This window comes from Choloepus didactylus, chromosome 11 (genome assembly GCF_015220235.1).
Source record: "Choloepus didactylus isolate mChoDid1 chromosome 11, mChoDid1.pri, whole genome shotgun sequence".
Lineage (NCBI taxonomy): Eukaryota > Metazoa > Chordata > Mammalia > Pilosa > Megalonychidae > Choloepus > Choloepus didactylus.
In genome coordinates, this window is record NC_051317.1 from 17,594,014 (window position 1) to 17,614,732 (window position 20,719).

The following is a 20,719-nucleotide window of genomic DNA, read 5'->3' on the forward strand; positions in this document are numbered from 1 at the left end:
ACCAGGCTAGTGAGCAGAGTGAGGGCAGGATTCAGCACCCCTCATGCTCTCAGTCAGGTGCCCTTGGGCAGAGCACATATACAACCACTGCCAGATCTGTCTTCCTTTCAACCATCCTGCACAAACCCCTTATAGTACCTAGCTCCATTCTATCAACCCAGACTGGGGATAGTAACTACAACCTAAGAATGTGGCTAAAATGGGAAGGTTTGAATTGTTATATGTTACTACAATAAAATGTTAAATTCAGGGAAAAAAAAAAAAAAAAACAGAAGAATTCCCATCTCATGGTATTATGGGGAGGAATAAGTGGACATTTGTATGCAATGAGTTTAGCACAGTGCCTGGAGCATAAAAAGCTCTCAAAAACAGCAACTGCTATAATTCTTGTGCATGCTATTTTTAAGAACATATACTAATGGATAAACTGCCAAAAACAGCAAGGTATTTCCACCACTGAATTTGTCTCCATAATAAAATATCTTGCCTCATTGTCATGGCATTTTGCATAGCAAAATCCCTGAAGACCAAAGGATAACTGTGAATGAATATTTAGAAGTCTCTAACTCAATTAATCTGTAAACTCTGAATTTAAGTTTCTTTGGGGTAAAATCTGACATTCATCAGATGGAAGGCGCAATAAAGATTTTCAACTTGATTCCCTAACATGCAAGTCCGAAGATAAAGATTTCTTAACTTCTTGTGAATCAACTCATCTAACATGTGTTGAGCAACTACTATGTGCCAGGCATTGTTCTAGGGGCTCTTAAATACATTATCTTCATTTAAACTTCACAATAATCTTGAGCACTAAGCATCACTATCCATACTGTAAAAGCAATAAAGATGAGGCTCAGAGTGGCTTCCCTTGCCCAAGGCCACACAGCTAATAAGAGGCATGAGAATTCAAGTTTTATGCCTCCTAAAGAATTTCTTCCAATGACACCACTCCAATTTTCATTTCTATGAAATTCTGATTACCTAGGCAATATGGGGTTCTGAAAGAGAAGTCCCAAGGGAAGAGAGGGTTGGCATTAGCTTTCCTGAGTGGGGAAGCAAGGTTGCTAATGGAAATCTTGGCTAGTGAGGCATGCTGGAATGGTGGCAACTGGCTTGGACATCTACCAAGTGAAGCTCAGAAATCTACAGGGAGCAAAGGCTCACCTGGGATGGCTGAAACCACAGAAGATGCCCTGGGGACACTGCAGCATTTGCTCAGATCCTGAAAAGGTGGATCAGTACATTGTGCTCTTGTTCAGGTTAAGGCAGGCTCTAATGAAGATGCAAGTCCTAATAGGATCTGCACAGAGACCGGCTTCTGCGAAGGGAATATCTAGTTAGTTTTGAAAAAGATGCCCAAGCCTTTTTCACAATGGATTTTTTTGTTATCCATAAAAGTTTGATATAGATGTGTTTCCCTCATTGTAAGAACATTTCAAATAACAACAAATGCTGAATCCCAACATTTTCCTGGACTGGATTATAAACCTAAATTTTGCCCACACCAGAACAGCTGTGTTTCCAACTTTAACGTTCGTCCACTAACAGATGAGGAAAAGTATTTCACAGCTATGTCAGTGAGTTCCCTTGCTGCAGCATCTGGCATCATATGGTACTCGAGACGTACTTAATAAAAAAATTAGGACAAACAGGAAGATAGCCAAACTACTCAGTAGTTGGCAAAAGAAATGTACATGATGTACATTACCATTTCCTTACAAAAGCATGGCATTCTTTAGCTCTCATCCACAATTCTGGGAAAGAATTCTAAACAAAGTCACTGTTTGTTGACTCTCTCTTTATTGTAACAGCAATGTTATTAGACTTTTAAAATTATGCTCTGAGCATTAAAAATATGGTTAAATGTTTTCTGTGAAAATATATTTTTTTCTGTGAAAATATATTTTTTTTTCACAATATTTTTATGAATATATATATGTCAGTTTGGAAAGAATGAACATCTATCATGAGGCACTGTGTCATTACGTACTGGGCATTTTCCTGGAGATTTTGCACATACTATATCATTTCATCCTCACAACCAGCCTGACTGTAGGCATTCTCATCCTCACTGTATGGATGAAAACTGAGGCTGCAGGCCCTGACTCCTCCAGGAAATAGTAACTTATTAACTTCCCCTTCTCCTTCCTCGGCCACATCCCTCTCAGATAACCACATCATCACCCAACAAGTTATCAGTGTTAGAAAAAGCAGACGGCCATTCCACTCCATCAGTGACTATTGTAAATCTTCTCTCAAGTTCTGTTGCTTCAATCCTCTGTCCATTTGCCTCTTACCCGCTCTAAACAACTACCCAGTTCTCATTATTTCTGGTCTTCACCATTAATGTTCTAACTGGATTTTCTGATTCTTGCTTCTCCTCTCCAACCATCCTCCAAACTACCATTAGGGTTACCTTTTTACATTGCATAGCTAAGGTTGTAGTTCCTCTGTGTTTAAGCATTAGATGGCAAACATTTGTAGGCAAAAATATGTCCAAATTCTTTGTCATAGTATTAAGGTTCTTCCCAATTGGTCTAATCTACCTTTTCAGACTTACTTCCAGCCCTTCACTGCCTCCTCTCACTCAGCACCATTGCTCTGGCCAACAATTCCTAAACATGTTCCTTCCAGGTAGGAAATTCTCACCCATGACCTATCTACCTATAAAATGCTCAATTACCCACTTTCTGTTCTCCTCTCAGTCCTCCATTCAATGGCACAGTTCCTAGCACGTACTTGATACTCAAAAAAGGGCAGTTTCTCTTAATTGTACTTCCATTGTTGTGGTCCCACAACATTTTGTTCATGCCAGTGACATACCTTTTAATCACAATTATTCCCTCACCTGGCTTCTCAGACTGACAAAGAAGCTCATCCAGGCATCTATTATCATCTTTGCATTCATCTCATTGCCTGGCTAAGGTCTGCAATACCACAAGTCCCTAATAAAGGTTTTCTTAATAAATAAGCACTTTGGCAGGGAAGTAGAAGTCTTAAAGATATAAAAGCAGGCCCTGGATTTCAGAAAACACCTGGATTTCTGAAAGTTCAGCAATGGTCTTTAACAATGCACCGTCTCCTCAACACAGTGGTAACCTATTACATTAAAAACTTTTTGTTTTGAAATATTATACAAGAAAAAAGAAATAAAATTATCCAAATTGGAAAGGAAGAAATAAATCTATCTCTATTTGCTGATTACATGATCCTATATATAGAAAATAATAAAGAATCCACAAGAAAACTACTAGAGCTAATAAACAAATTCAGGTTCAGGCTGCAACATTAATATGCAAAAATCAGTTGTGTTCCTATATACCAGCATGAAAAATCCCAAATGGAAATTAAGAAAATTCCATTTACAATAACATCTAAAATAATAAAATTCCTAGGAATAAGTTTAACGAGGAGATGAAAGATCTGTTCACCAATATCTACAAAACACTGCTGAGAGAAATCAAAGATCTAAATAATTGGTAAAACATCTATGTTCATGGATTGAATGACCTATTATTGTTAATATGTCAATACTACACAAAATGACTGAAAGTGTCCATATAATCCCTATCAAAATGCCATCAGATAATTTGCAAAAATGAAAAGGTTGATCTTTAAATTCACATGTAATTGCAAGGTGCCCCAACAGCCCAAAGAGTCTGGCAAAAGAAGAACAAAGTTGGCGGTCTTTCACATCCTGATTTCAAAACTTACTACAAAGCTACAGTAACCAAAACAGTATGGTACTGGCATAACAATAGCCATACAGACCAATAGAAAAGAATTGAGAGTCCAGAAATAAGCCCACACATTTATGGCCCACTGATTCTTGACAAGGGGTTTCAAGTAGAATCAATGGGAAAAGAATAGTCTCTCCAACAAATGGTGCTGGAAAACTGGATGTCCACAGGCAGCTTGACTTCTTCCTTTCCAATCTGGATGCCTTGACTTCTTCCTTTCCAATCTGGATGCCTTGACTTCTTCCTTTCCAATCTGGATGCCTTGACTTCTTCCTTTCCAATCTGGATGCCTCACACAGTATACAAAATTAGTTCAAAATGAATTAAGGACCTAAATATAAGAGTTAAAACCATAAAACTCTAAGAAGGAAACAGAAATATGCTAATAACCCAAGATTTGGCAACGATTTCTTAGATAACTGCACCAAAATCACAAGCAACAAAAGAAAAAAAACTGCATTTCATCAAAAGTAAAAACTGTCTTGAATCAAAGGACCTTATCAAGTAAATGAAAGAATCTTTAAACCCTTCCAAAGAAATCGAGGGGAAAGAACATTTTCTAATTCATTCCATGAGACCAGCAACATCCTGAAACCAAAGCCTGATGAAGAAATTACAAGAAAAGGAAATTACAGACTAATTTCTCTAATGAATATAGATGCAAAAATCCTTAACAAAGTACTAGCAAACTGAATCCCATAGCATATTTGTATCAACCACATTTTCTAGCTTCTTTAAATTGATGCTTTCACATCAGTGGCATGTCCAAGTGGCTAACCCTGTCACATACATTGGTTATCCTAGATAATTCTGACCCCAGTTGTGGGGGCACCACTTTCAAATGTCAAAAGACAAATAGGAGTCAATTTTGAATATTACAGCATTTCATTCAAGAACCCAAAAGTTTGGATACAGCAAGGAAAACCAGACCACTGTAAAAACAGAAACAACTTTTAGTCGATGGATAAGACCTTGCAAAGTTCCTTGATTACAGTTCCAGTGAAATGGGTGTTTTCTGTTGCTTGAGAGAATAATGGGACTTCCCCAGGTGCGGAAAACAAAGTCTAATACCTTTTTAGCTATTGTGAGGTCTGTAGCCTTGTGACAAGGAAAAGCTCTATCCATCCAGAAAATCAGCATACAATAACAAGGACATATTTTTATCCTAAACAAGGGGATAGCTATACAAAGTCCATTTAAAGACGTTTGCTGGGACTTGTTTGTCAAGTTGACCCTGTCCTACTTTTGCTGTTATGTAACTGACAGGTGGAACATGATTCATATACTTGCCTTTCTTCTCATTTTTGGAGTCAAAAAGAGGGTTTCTGGGCCATCATGGGTGCATTTCTATAAGGTCTTGCATATAGGCCATTTATGGACTCGGGTGCTACCAGGAGGCCATTCTGGGACCATGAGAGCCCTTCAGAGTGGAAAGTACATCCAGCTCTGAACTCATTTGTTTCTTAATTTTGGAAGTCAATTGTTCAATTGTATTCAGGGGCCCTTGAAAATCCTCCTTAATCTGTCTGCAGATTTAAAAATCTTAAGTTGTTGACCTGACGCTGTTTGTGCTGCCCTTTTAGCACAGAGATCAGCCAAAGCATTTCTTTTATGTTCCTCAGTGTCACTCCTTGAGTGAGCTTCTGTTTATATAGTGGCTACCTGTCTTGGGTATTTTAAAGCCTTAAGTCAGTCATGTACTAAAGGCCATTTTTTTATGGGAGTCCTTGAGGATGTCATGAATCTCCTTTTCTTCCAAACCATTTCAAAGTCAGGGACTATAGTAAAGATATATCTACTATCTGTATAAATGTTTACTCTTGAGAGTCTGACAGTTTACAAGCTCCAGTCAAAGCTATTAATTCAGGCATTTTACTTATTTAACCTCAGGTAAGGGTTTATATTCAAGAGGTTTGTAACCAGTTAATTCATAGCCTCCCTGATAGTTATCATTTTTAGTCCTTAGGTAGGATTTTGGAGGGGTGTGTCTCTGAAATCCATCCTAGGTGTGGAAAGTTCATGAATGAAGGACAAGCAGTCATGTGTCTTGCCTTCTCCTCCAGGGGTGGAAGGAACATGGCTGGATTGAGGGAATTACATCAATGGATAGTTACATGAAAACAGGTCAGTAAAAAGATTTCGTATGAGGTCAATTGCTAGCAGAAAAATGGTGGGTGTTTACTTTTAGAAGAAGAGTTTATACTGCATGGTGGAACCATTAGAAGCAGGAGAGAGCCTACAATCATGTAGGCTGAAGTCTCAACCAATTTAATTTGTGGCAACATCACTAAGGCAAGGTGGCTAGGCCTTAGCAACTGGGTCAAGGTTTAGTCTAAAATAAGTGATAGATCTCTGCTTGTCTCCATGCTTCTGACTTAGGACTACCAGAACATGTTCATCTCTTTTACATACAAATAGGAAGAAATTCTTATCATAATTGGATGTCCCAGAGAAAATGGCTGTGATAAACCTGTCTTTAGTTGGATAAATGCCTTTTCTACATCATCAGTCCAGGGAAAAGGTTCTGGAATACTAGTTTTAGAAAGGTCATAGAATGGGGCTGCTAGAGCTAAGAAATTACCAGTCTGATGCTGACAATACCCAGCTAAGTCTAAGAATCCCTTAAGTTACCCCTTCATGACTGGCCTAGGGAAGTTTAGAATGGTGCAGAGTCTACTGGGAAACCATCTTCTCCTCCCACCCCCCGAGACAGATCATATAAACAATGTGCAGTCCTTTGACAAAATTGTAGATTATTCTCTGATGCTTTATGCCCCTTCTTGGTCAGTGTCTCTAGTAAGAAAAGGAAAGCTTCCTCAAATGCTTCCTTAGTTTTAGAATAAATTAGTAGGTCATTCATGTATTGGATTAAAATAGACCCTTGCAGGAAGTTTCAGTCTCATGGATACTGACTGAGGACCTGAGAGAAATAGAAAGGCCCCTCTCTAAATCCTTAATGCATGACAGTCCATGATCATGAGATCTATTTGCAGATGACATGATCTTATATACAGAAAATCCAAAAGAATCCATAAGAAAACTACTATCGATAATAAATGATTTCAGCAAAATGACAGGATACAAGATCAAGATGCAAAAATCAATTTTGTTTCTATACACTAGTTTAGAATGAACAACCCAAAGAGGAAATTAAGAAAACAACTCCATTCACAATAGCATCTAAAAGAAAAAAATATCTAGGAAGAAATTTAATCAATTATATAAAAGACTAATACACTGAAAACTACAAAACACAGCTGAAAGAAATTAAAGAAGACCTAAATAAATGGCAAGGCATCCCATGTTCATGGATTGGAAAACTCAATATTTTAAACATGTGAATAATACCCAAAGTGATCTACAAATTCCATGCAATCCCTATCAATATAATATATATATTTTTTCAAAAGACACATTTATTCAGCGTCATGATCAGACTATTACATTTAGCAATCATCAGCATGGGTGCAAAAAAAAAAAAAATCTACATTAAAACCCTTTGTTGGAATGCTTTACAGTTTCCACAGAACAGAAACTAAAATAACCTGTTATACAATTAGTCACAAACACAGTCCTCGTGTTTTTTTTTTTGCCCATACACATGAGTATTGTCTAAAACATGTCTTCTTTGTAGCAGCTAGGCCCTGCCACCACTGTGCTTGCCTGAGTTCACAAATCTGTTGTAACCCATAGCTTCCCTGTCACTTCTCTTGCTCTCCTCTCCTGCTAAGCTTTGTTTCCTGGCAGTAATTAAAACCTTCTGCCACTGCCATAGCTACTGCTGCTGCTGGAACCGCCATAGCCACTTTGGTTTCGTGGTTTGGCAAAGTATTGGCCTCCACCACCATAACGGCCAGAGCTTCTGCCTCCAAAGTTTCCTCCCTTCATGGGTCCAAAATTTGAAGACTGATTGTTGTAACTGCCAAAATCATTGTAGCTTCCGCCACATCCAAAATTGCTTCCATCATTACCAAATCCATTATAGCCATCCCCACTGCCACCATATCCACCACCACCTCGGCTGCCACCAAAGCCACCACAACCACTGAAGTTTCCTCCTCGCCAAAGTTGTCATTCCCACCAAAACCACCTCCGCGACCACCACCGAAGTTTTCAGAACCACTTCGAGCTCTTTGGCTGGATGAAGCACTGGCCATCTCTTATTTAGACAGGGCTTTTCTTACTTCACAGTTGTGGCCATTCTCAGTATGGTATTTCTGAATGACAATCTTATCCACAGAGTCATGGTCGTCAAAGGTTACAAAAGCAAAGCCTCTCTTCTTGCCACTGCCTCGGTCAGTCATGATTTCAATTACTTCAATCTTCCCATACTGCTCAAAATAATCTCTTAGGTGATGTTCTTCAGTGTCTTCTTTAATGCCACCAACAAAGATCTTTTTCACAGTTAAGTGGGCACCTGGTCTTTGAGAGTCTTCTCTTGAGACAGCCCTCTTTGGTTCCACAACTCTTCCATCTACCTTATGTAGCCTTGCATTCATAGCTGCATCCACCTCCTCCACAGTAGAGTACGTGACAAACCCAAAGCCTCTGGACCGTTTGGTGTTTGGATCTCTCATTACCACACAGTCCGTGAGAGTTCCCCATTGCTCAAAATGGCTCCTCAGACTTTCATCGGTTGTTTCAAAGCTTAGCCCCCTGATGAAAAGCTTCCGCAGCTGTTCAGGCTCTTTAGGAGACTCTGACTTAGACATGACAGCAGTGGGAGGAAAGAATTCAACGATGTTTCCTCGGCGGCGTCCTCGGGCAGAAAGTCCTATCAATATTTCAGCAGTCTTTTTTTCCAGAAATGGAAAAGCCAAACCTCAAATTCATATGGAAATGCAAGGGGCCACAAATAGTTAAAACAACTTTGAGAAAGAACAACGTTGGGAGACTCACACTTCTCAAATTCTAGATGTACTACAAAGCTACAGTAATCAAAACAGTGCAGTTCTGGCCTAAAGATAGGCCTATAGACCAGTGGAACAGAGTTGAAAGTCCAGAAATAGACCAACACATCTATGGCTAATTGATTTTTGACAAGAGTACTAAGTGCATACAATGGAGAAAGAATAGTCTATTAAACAAATGTGCTGGGAAAATTGGATATCACCATTACACACACACACACACACACACAAATTTGGACCAAGGGCCTAAATACAAAACTCTTAGACAATAACATAGGGGCAAATATTAATGACCTAGAATTCAGGAATGGATTCTTAGATACGACAGTAAAATCATGATCAACAAAAGAAAAAGAAGCAATAGATAATTCAACTTCATCAAAATTAAAAACTTTTGTACATCAAAGGTCATTATCTAGAAAGTGAACAGACAACCTACAGAGTGAAATCAAATAACTATAAACCATAAACTGGATAAGGGCTTAATGTCTAGAATAGAAAAAAGAAATTTCAGAACACAACATCAAAAAGACAACCAGACCAGTTTTGAAATGGGCAAAGGACACTGAATAGAAATTTTTTTTCAAAGAAGATATATAAAGGGCTTGTAATCATATGAAAAGATGCCCAACATCATTAGTCATTAGAGAAATGCAAATCAAAAAAGAAAATAAGCATTAGAGAGTATGCATAGATATTGGAAATTTAGTGCTTTGTTGGTGGGAATGTAAAATATTCAGCACTGTGGAAAGCAATCAATATGTTGGTTCCTCAAAAAGTTAAATACAGAATTACCATATGATCTAACAATTCCACTTCTATGCATATATACATGGAAAGGGAAAATGAGTTCTGAAACAAATAATTGCTCTCAAACATTTACAGCAGCATTATAGCCAAAAGATGGAAACAATCTAAGTGTCCATCCACAAATGAATAAAGAAAATGTAGTACATTTGCACAATGGAATATTATTTGTCCAAAAGAAATAATGAAGTTCTGAGACTTGCTACAACATGGAATAACCTTAAAAAAAATATGCTCAAGGAAATAAGCAAGACACATTAGGACAAATATTGTATGTGGTGTCACCTATATGAAATGTCTAGGAATAGCAAATCTTCAGAGACAGAAAATTTATTGGAGGTTACTGGGAGCTGAAATGGAGGGAATGAGGAGCTACTGCTTAATTGGTACAAAGATTCTGTTTGGGGTGATGAAATAGTGTTGATAATGGATGGTGGTGATGGTAGCATAACACTGTGAATGTAATTAATATCACTGAATTTTACACTTAAATTGGTTTTAGGTTGTACGTTACTAGAATAAAAAAAATTTTTAAAAACCATAGGACTGTACACCACAAACATGGACCCTTATATAAACTATAGGCTATAGTTAATAGTATAATTATAATACTATTGTCTCATCATTTGTAATAAAGGTACCATACTAATAGGAAGTGTGAGTAATAGGGAAAACTGTGTGCATGATGGAGGGTGTATGGGAACTCTATATTTTCTGTATGATCTTTCTGTAAACCTATAAGTTCTTAATAAATTAATAAATACATGTTAAAATGGGAAATTTTAAATAAAAAATTTAATAAATAATTAAATTTTAAATAAAAAATTTAAAAACGAGAAAAATTTTTTTATAATTCCATAAACTACGGTCCCAACTATCAAGAGCTTAGTGGAGTGCGTTCCACCCTGATTAGCTCAAACAGCCCCTCATACCATATAGTTGGATTCACCACAAATGCCTGTGCTTCTTCCTTTCCCTGGCTCCAGACCCTTCCTTCCAGTTCCCTCCACAGCAAAGTTACAAACAACGATAGATCTTCATTGTGTTATACTCACCAACCCCACATTTTCGCCTGCTCAGAATATTTATCTACTTTCTGACCCTACAAAGATTTTCATCTCAAGTAATTTAGTTTGAAAGCTACAATTGTGAAAATGGACTCTTCATTCCATTGATAATGATAACCTAAAATAATAATTGAGTGCAGCAACCTCTGAGTCGAACTAGCAGATCTCAAACAAGGGCCATCTGCCAAAAGGCATTGTGTAGAGAGCATTTCAACAGATAACGTCCATATGTCTACTCTGAAACCAATTTTTGATTTCGAAATGGGAGGAGGATCCCTGCATGGTGGGTTTCTTAGTAGTAGGAATTGTAGAGCAGAAAGAAGTGGAATCTAAAGAAGCACTATTAAGAAGCAATACCCTTTTTAAAGGTATCCTTCACACGGATAGGGCAGACAATAAAATCATCAGAATATTAAAAACTTTGCTTTTTCTCTTTTTCTGCTTATCACTAGTCTTTTTGCAGCTCCTTCTGGCAAGCAAAGATAAGACAAGAAAGAAATGAACATAAAAGTCCATTTTTGCAGGTCCTTTAAAAGTGAGGGATGAAGCAAAAATAAATGATATAAATAAGATTTGGGTAATTATGATCTGTCAATGATGTTTAAGTAAAAACTCAAACATTTTACTGATTCTGTAACCTTAATAATTATAATATATGTTATTTATTAGCTCAAATAGCACTTTGAAGTATCCGGCACTGTTCTTTGCATTTTACAAAGATTATCTCATTTGATCTTCACAATACCCTGTCAGTTGGGTGCTACCATTATCCACATTTTACAGACGATGCTTGAGACACAGAAAGTTAGGAAACTTGCCCAGTTTCACACGGCAGCAAAGGCAAGAGATAGGGTTCCAACCCAGGCTTCTGGCTCCAGAATCTCCTCTGTCTCTGACAAGCCACATGACCTTAGACAAGTAGCCTAGACTCTCTAAGACTCAGTTTCTTCATTTGCAAAACATGGATTTCATCAAGCAACAGTTCTCAAAGTGCTGTCTACAAACACACGGGGATGGAAGGGGGAGAGCTACCAGATCCTATCAGGGGTCTGCAAGATCAGAAATGTTTCTATAATAACACTAAGATGTTATTTACCTTTTTCACTGTGTTGATACTTGCATCAATGGTGCAGAAGAAATGGTGAATAAAACTGATGGCGCCTTTGCATGAATCAAGATAGGAGCACCAAACTATAATACTAATCATTGTATTCACCACGAAGTACTTGTAGTAAGAGAGAGAAAGAGTTGGGGGGGAGGGGGAGAAAGTTTAGTTTCACATAAGAAAGTCCTGAATGAAGCAGGGAGAGTGATCCATAATATTAAATCCCTACCCATGAGTGATTTTCTGTTTAATATTTTCTGTAACAAAATGGGTAACAGGCATAAAGCATGTCTGCTGCTCACTGAAGGATGATGGCTGTCTTGAGGAAGCCTTTGTTCAATTGTTTGTATCGTAAGGTGAATTAGTGGTCTTTCTCATGGAACACTATTTTTCCTTGAAAGAATGACTGAGACAAACTGGATATTTGGTAGAAATGTTCTTGAAAGTGAAAGAAGCAAGCCTGACTCTTCAAGGACAACAAGCGACAACATTTGTTGCCAATGAGAAAATTTGAATTTTGCAAAACTTGCATCTGTTACTGTGAGCTTCATGACTTCTCAAGACTTAAGGGCTTTTCTTAAAAGTGACTGTCGGAGAAAATAACATACGTGACACATATAATGATATGTGCCGGCATTTGGAAAATCTGTGTTAAGTCAGTGAACCAGTGTATGATGTCACAACATCATGCATAGGTAAACTGGAAGTTGCCAATGGATTTTAAGGTAATTGAGTAAGAAAAGTTTATTAATATATTTTGGGTTCCACATTACAACTAGCTTTTTAGAAACTACCACCTGTTGAGTTCAGTTTATTATCAAAGAACAATATCCACAGTTATCTGAAAAAGATATTAAAACACTCCTTCCTCTTCTGCTATAGACTGTACAAGGGCAGATTTTCCTCAAAACTCAACTTCAACCAAATCAATATACCACAACAGATTGAATGCAGAAGCAGATATGAGAATCTAATGTCTGCCAAGTAGTCAGACATTAAAGATTTGCAAAAATGTAAAACAATACCATTCTTATTACATTGTTTATTTTGCAAGTTATAGTTATTTTAATAAAAATATGTTGTTTATGTTAAAATGTAATGAGTTTATTATTTTACTTAATAAATAAATTTAAAATGCTTTAGTTTTAATTATTAATAGGTAAATATCAGTAGATATAACCCACATAAACAGAGTCTTTGGGGCCCTCAATGATTTCTAAAAGGTTAAAGGGGTCCTGAAACCAAAACTTTTGAGAAGTGTTGTTATACTGTTGCTTTGAGGGTTAATGTGCTTCCTAATGCAAAATGCCCAGCACAGACTCTGGTAGTTATTAGATTCTCAGTAAATACTAGGTTTCTTACAAGCATTGAAGCATAATATGTACTAGAATATATGATCATGTATTTTCTAAATTATTGTGTGTCTGTGTGTGTGTGTGTGTGTGTGTGTGTGTGTGTGTGTGTGTGTGTGTGTGTATGTATTGTTTTGTAGTTTATTCAGTGAGAGTACTATAGCTTGTTCAGGAAAAGAGTTAATAGAGTCCCATGATTCAGCTGAGTATATAGTAGGTGCTTAAAAAATGCTTCATGCAGTTAAATCGGTATACAAATTGCATTTTAAAAACCTGAGTCATTAAGATTGCAACAGTAAATTTCAACAACAGAGACATTTTCATTCAACATTAAAGATAATACTTTAAATCACTGCAGTCACTGAATCCTGGAAACTACTTTTTCATTGTATCAATCCAAGCCAATACCATCTTTTACATGTATTATTTCAACCCACTTCTAAGCAGCGTCCCTGCCTCCACTGTTGCCACCCTTCAGCCTATTCTCAACACAACAGCCAGAGTCATCCTGTTAAAATATAACTGAGATCCTGTCTCTCCTCCTCTTGAAATTTTCTTATGGCTTTGCACATAGCTCAGAGCAGAGCCAATGTCCTTACCATGACCACCATGGCCCCTATGAACTGGCTCCATCACCTCTCTGAACTCATCTTCTACTGCTCTCCTTCTGGTTGAGGTCTCTCTGCTTTGGCCATCCTACTCTCCATGCTACTTTCCTAACACTCCAGACCATCTGCACTATTCTCACCTCTAGAAAACTTTCCCCCAAGAACCCTCACTTCTTTCAGCTGTTAGATGGGAGACTTTCCCTGGAGATGTATCTAAATTTCCATTAGCCCTTGGCCAGCCCCCTCCCCCACCACCCCCCACCACACACACACCCTGCTAGCCCTACACTCCCCATCCCCTTCTGGGTTTTATTTTCCCTTTAGCAACTACACTATTAAACACTTATCTTATTATTTGTTTGTTGTCTGTCTCCCCTAATGAAATGAAATTTCCATGAGGGTAGAATTTTTGTCTCTTCATTCTATTATATGCCTGGCCCATAGTAGATGCTCATCGAGTGGATGAATGAATGAATAAGCAAATGAACAACTATCAAGACATTACCAATTCAGATCCCTTCTCAAAGACTTAAGTGAAAGAGGTTTTTACCAAGCATAATCCCTGGGATACATTTACAAGAGATCTTGACCCTCTTCTCCAAACCTCCCGTGGAGAGTGCATTTCAGTATCTATGGAAAACGCAATAGTTTGAAGAGATTGGCACTTTTTCTGGAGAAAAGTATGATTTTTTTGTTCTGCGAATGAAGACTAACAACATCTCAGGGAAAGGGTGGTAATTGAGTTAGGTCATCCCAGCAAGGAAAGCAATATCACTCAGGGAAATAAAGACCATGATTGGTCAAAATGCAGCATCTTCGGTGAAACTTTAAGGAAAGAATATCATCCATTGTTTTCTCCTCAGATTGAATCCCTCACTTGTACCCTGAGAACATTTGTGTTATGGCTAAAGAAAACAGGGAGAGAATCTTGAAGAAAACCCACCAGGAAGTCATTTAAAAATCAACACAAACTGTGGAGGAAGCAAATTTAATTCAATTTCAAGAACACACACAACAGAAAGAACAAAGCATAATGAATGAGCACTTGCTTCCTTAAACTGTGGCCAGGTGGGCAGGGGTGGCCACTGCTCAACAACTCTGCATCTAATGTTGCCACCGTGACCTTGAGGAATGACTCAGGCTCAGTGATTTTATAATTTATCTGCCTTCTGGATTTAGCTGGCATTCATCCCCTTCAGTCAAGCCACAGCATCCCAAACATCCACTCTAAGACACATTCAAGGCTCTCCAAGTTTCTTTCGAAACTTCTCTCAACAGAAATTGAGCTCTTTGCTTCCCTGATAACACTTCTAAGACAGTATGAAGGGGTACCTCCCTCCTATATTTTCTCTGTATTTTAAAAGTGTTAAAAGCAGTTTTAGTCAGGGTTCCAACCAAAATCTTGGGGCTCCTTAACAAATTGCCAATAATAAGTAGGTAGAATCACATGGAGCACAGACTGGGGAGTCCTGAGGTTGAAATCTTCACTCTGCCACTTCTAGGACATGGACAAGATATTTACCTCTTGGCCTCATGTTCATTTCCCCTTAAAGTAAAGATCAGATGTAACTCTAACTTATAGAAATGCTGGAAGAATTAACTGAGATAAGGTAAACATGAGGGGCATGAACATGCAGGGCTGCATTCTAAGGTTAGTTCATAAAGTGAAAAACTAGCATAGAGTCAAAATACCATTTGCACCCTAGCATCAAACACAGCTCTTCTCAAGAAGATGCACAAACTATGGAAGTGCCATAGGGAATGTGTCAAGTCTACTAAGGTATATCTTTCAGGGATCAATACTCACTGAGAGGAATAGCAAGCAGCACATCTAGGATGCTAAGAGTTTTATTTCTCTGTATGTTTTTTTTTTGGGGGGGGCAGGGGATGGGGAGTGGTGATAGAGGGAGTGAAATAGAGGAGAGAGAAAGTACATACAGTTAAATATATATACAGAGGGGTTCTTCCATAAAGCACATACCACAGTAGTGGATATAAAGCAAAAACTTAATGAATGTTAGCCATTGCTATTAATTATTGCTTCTGTTTATTTAACCACATCATGTAAGGCTATAGGGGGTGCCAAAGAAGGACTTGTGGAAAGCCTGGATGTGACTCACTTGCTAGTGGCAAAATAATGACCAAGAGGCATTCAGGAGAGAGGGGGAAGCTATGGTTTCACTGAGTGAACTTAAACAAGATCTCCGTACCCCCTGGTAAAGTCTTATGGTTTTCAGTTCTTTTCTCCATGGGATTCAAAGTAAGCCAGAAAGGTCAGAACACAGAGTGAGAGGGCTGGCAACTTCCACATGGCCTATGAATCCCACAAGCATGAGGAAGACAGCCCTGAAATCTCCTCCTCATCCCCCCATGGGGCTGGAAGTTAATAATGGGAAGACATTCTGCAGGAGTAATATCCTTAAACATAACTTCTTCATAGAGGTCTTCTTTGACCCCTAAGCTAAACTATTTCCCCCTAACACATGTCAGTACCAACATTTACCATACTTGTTTTAGTTACTTAATTATCATGTCTTCCCTGATACGCTTTAAGTCCCATAATAGCAAGGACTATGTTTGGCACATTATAGGCACTTGATAAGTAGCGGTTGAGTAAATGAGCTGTGTGTGTGTGTGTGTGTGTGTGTGTGTGTGTGTAATATATGCATTAGCTGTTTTACACCTTCAGATTTTCTGCTCTTGAATTCAACTCAAAAGTTTTCAGATTAAAGCACTTCTGGCACTTCTGTATTCAAACTCATCTTTTATTTGCCATAGAGTAACCTGTAACTTGGAGTTTATAAAATCCTTGAATTACACTTTAGAGCTCTAGCTGTTTTTCTGTGACAGTCACCAAATTGTTTTTGTTTCAGACTTTCCACTTCAAAAGCTATATTCCCTGGGTTTTATTTTACTCTAAAAAAAATATAATGCAGAAGTCTTGAAAAATCTTAAGTGAATCTCTTGACAGGCTCCAAGTAGTCGTACCCAAATTCAAGGGAAAGAATGATTCCCATGAAGCAAGCATTTCATCAAGAATACTTTGCAAGGTGTCTAGTGAAATGCTATTTCAACAGTTTGCCAAAAGGAATGACTCAAAGACAGTTAAACTTCAGTATCTTAATCATTTGCAAACCCTCTTTGATAACTGCCATCTTTCTTGTTTCAACACCCAACTCCTAGCTGATATGGTTCTCCAGAAGCTAATTATTATCCCTTATATAAGAGAGGGTTTAGGGAAGGTAACTTTAAATAAGCCTTTAATCAAACCTGACTTGAGAAACTCAGGTTTCTCAGCTAAAAATCATGATGAAAACCAAGATGCAACCTTTCCAAACTGATGAAATATACCAATAGGTTAAGAAACTTTAAATGTCAGGATTGTTGGTTTAAAAGCAGAAAATAACCATTTGGAATTTTCAGGTAACCTTCTAAAATAAATTCTTTAAGAAGTAAATTGGTCCAAAATTCACACTATGTGACAGAGTTCCTAAGAAAATGTCACATCTTTGTTTTCCTACTGATTGCCCTGGTCTTCTTCACACAACTCTACACACTGGGTATTGAGGAGAGAGAGAAAACAACTGATTTTGCTCCAGGCAGTAATGTTAAAAATCTTCAGGTAAATGCTCAGCATTTCAGGTAAATCGTTGTTTCTCCCTCCTCATGTTCCTCTATAAATGTCATTTGTATGTCTGTTGCGGAGGGGCTGTACCTCTAGTGACCTCATGATGGCGAGGGACAAGGGGTTTTCAAACTTTGGGAAAATTCTCTGGGTCTTCCAGGGCCCTGTGACTGGGCAATAGCCAGACCAGCACCTGTTCTGACCACCAGTGGCGTGTGACTATCACCTGGATTTGGGAGGGAGGGGCAAATGTTTACATCCACCACTGGAATCCATGATTCCAACTTCTTGCCCCATTTTTTTTTATTAAATTCAGTTTTATTGAGATACATTCACACACCGTACAATCATCCATGGTATACAATCAACTGTCCACAGTATGATAACATAGTTATGCGTTCATCACCACAATCTATCTCTGAACATTTTCCTTACATCAGAAAGAATCAGAACAAGAATAAAAAATAAAAGTGAAAAAAGAACACCCAAATCATCCCCCCATCCCACCCCATTTGTCCTTTAGTTTTTATCCCATTTTTCTACTCATCCATACACTAGATAAAGGGGGTGTGATCCATAAGGTCTTCACAATCACACTGTCACTCCTTGTAATCTACATTATTATATAATTGTCTTCAGGAGTCCAGACTGCTGGGTTGGAGTTTGGTAGTTTCAGGTATTTACTTCCAGCTATTCCAATACATTAAAACCTAAGACGTGTTATCTATATAGTGCATAAGAATGTCCACCAGAGTGACCTCTCGACTCCATTTGAAATCTCTCAGCCACTGAAACTATTTCGTCTCATCTTGCATCCCCCTTTTGGTCAAGAAGATACTCTCAGTCCTACGATGCCAGGTCCAGATTCATCCCCAGGAGTCATATTCTTCATTGCCAGGGAGATTTACAACCCTGGGAGTCAGGTCCCACGTAGGGGGGAGTCTTGCCCCATTTTTTTTTATTCATTTTATTGAGATATATTCACATACCACGCAGTCATACAAAACAAATCGAACATTTGATTGTTCACAGTACAATAATTAAAGTGAAAAGGAGCAACTAAAGTAAAAAAGAACACTGGGCACCCTTGTCTGTTTGTTTGTTTCCTTCCCCCACCTTTCCACTCATCCATCCACAAACTAGACAAACAGGAGTGTGATCCCTATGCCCTCCCCCCCAATTCCACTGTCCCCCCTCATAAGCCACATTTTTATACAATTGTCTTCAAGATTCATGGGTTCTGGGTTGTAGTTTGATAGTTTCAGGTATCTACCACCAGCTACCCCAATTCATTAGAACCTAAAATGGGTTGTCTATATTGTGCATAAGAATGCCCACCAGAGTGACCTCTAGGCTCCTTTTGGAATCTCTCTGCCACTGAAGCTTATTTCATTTCCTTTCACATACCCCTTTTGGTCAAGAAAATGTTCTCCATCCCATGATGCCGGGTCTACATTCCTCCCCGGGAGTCATATTGCACGTTGCCAGGGAGATTCACTACCCTGGGTGTCTGATCCCATGTAGGGGGGAGGGCAGTGATTTCACCCTTCAAGTTCTTGCCCCATTTTTAAGGTCATAACATAGCAGCCTCTTGCAGCCACATAGGGTTGCATGGCTATCTCTGGGTTCCCTGAACACTGTGTTTAGCCAGACCTCCCACCACTAACTCAAAGGTAGAGTCATACAGTAGAATACTACTCAGCAGTAAAAAGGAACAAGCTACTGTTAACAGCAGTAGGAATGGATCTCAAAAGCACATGCTAAGTTAAAGAAACATAATAGACTAAATACTAGGTAATACATTTATATGAAATTCTAGAATGGTAAAACTACAGTGTCCAAAAGCAGATCAGTGATCACAGGGGCCTAGGATTAATGTGAGGGAATTGACTGCAAGGGGCACTAGTTGAAATATTTTAGGGAGATGGAAATGTTCTATATCCTGCTGTGGAAACGGTAGTTACATGACTATATATATTTGACAAAATTCATTGTCTTGTACACATAAAAGTGGTGAATTTTAATGCATGTGAATACCTCAATAAAACCTGTATGAAAAAATGAGAATTATAACAATAGAAAATATGTAAAGCACACCCTTTTTAACTTATGCTTAGAATAAAGCCCTCCATTTCCATGAGGGAAAAAAAAAGTATTTCCTAACGGACATAATAAGTTGAATGCTCAAAGCTGGTAGGTTAGTCTCAAGTACAACATTTCTCAAATTTTAATGTGCATTGGAACCATCTAGGGAATCCAATTCAGCAGGTTTGAGGTGGGGTCTGAGATTCTCCATTTCTTAAAAGACCCCAGCTTATGCTGATGCTTCTGATCCACAGATAACACTTTTGAGCATCAAGGCACTAATAGACTCCAACCCTCTCCTTTCAGAAACTTTGATTACTTCCCATGCACCAAAACAGTTTATGCCAGTTTTACTTGCTATTTTAATTAGATAATATAATTAAATATTACATTAAACACTGAATTGTGAGTATAAAAAGATTTGGTTTGCTGAAAACTAAGTTGAGCATTTTGTAAAGACTCAATCAAGGCTGAGTTTATAAAACAAATGCTCTTGAATTAGGGATGGGCAAGAAGACTATAAAAGGTTGTAAAAAAAAAATAGAAGGGTTCTGCACACAGATTGCTTTATAACTGTGTTTTTTAAAACAGGTTTACTGAGTTATAACTGACATAAAATAAACTGCAGATATTTAAATCATACAATTTTATATGTTTTATGTACATACACATGAAACCCTCATCACAATCAACATAATGAGCCTATTCATCATACCCCAAAGTTTCCTGTGTCCTTCTGTAATCTCTCCCTCCAGCCTTGCCCCGCTCCCTATCCTCCCCACCTCCTCCATCTCCCGGCAACTACTGATCTGGTTGCAGTTACACAGAATTTTATATAAATGTTATAATAAAATGCGTAGTCTTTTTTTGTTTGACTTTTTTTCATTCAACTTAATTATTTTTGAGTTTCATCCATGTTTTTCTGGGTATCAAACTAGTTCATTCCTTTCTTTTTTGTTAATTAGTATTCCACTGCAGGGATATAACATAGTTTGTTTATCCATTCACCCGCTAACAAACTTTTGAATTTGTTTCCAATTTTTGTCTATAGCAAACAGAGCTGCTAAAAGCACACACATACAAGTCTTTCTACTGACATACACTTTGGTTTCTTCAGGTAAACATTTAGGAATTGAATGACTGAGTCCTATAATAGACATATGTTTAACTTCTTTTTTTTTGCCTGCCAAACTTTTATCAAGTAGTTACACTATTTTTCATTCTCACCAACAGTGAAAGTTATGCCGCTCCACATCCTTGCCAAACTCAATATGGTCATTCTTTCTAACTTTAGCCATTGTAATAAGTGTGTAGCAGTAACTAATTGTGGATTTAATTTGCATTTCTATAATGACTAATTAACTTAATCATCTTTTCATGTTCTTATTTGATGTTCAGATAATGTTTGGGCTGATGTGTC

The 20,719-nt window shown here is 38.0% G+C and overlaps 1 protein-coding gene and 1 pseudogene across 2 annotated transcripts in view; both read right to left on the reverse strand.

Moving 5' to 3' along the window:
* The window catches only part of SGCD (sarcoglycan delta), a 1,065,755-nt gene that overhangs the window by 874,565 nt on the left and 170,471 nt on the right, over positions 1–20,719 (reverse strand). The window lies entirely within an intron of this gene.
* Positions 7,491–8,467, reverse strand: LOC119505919 (annotated as a pseudogene).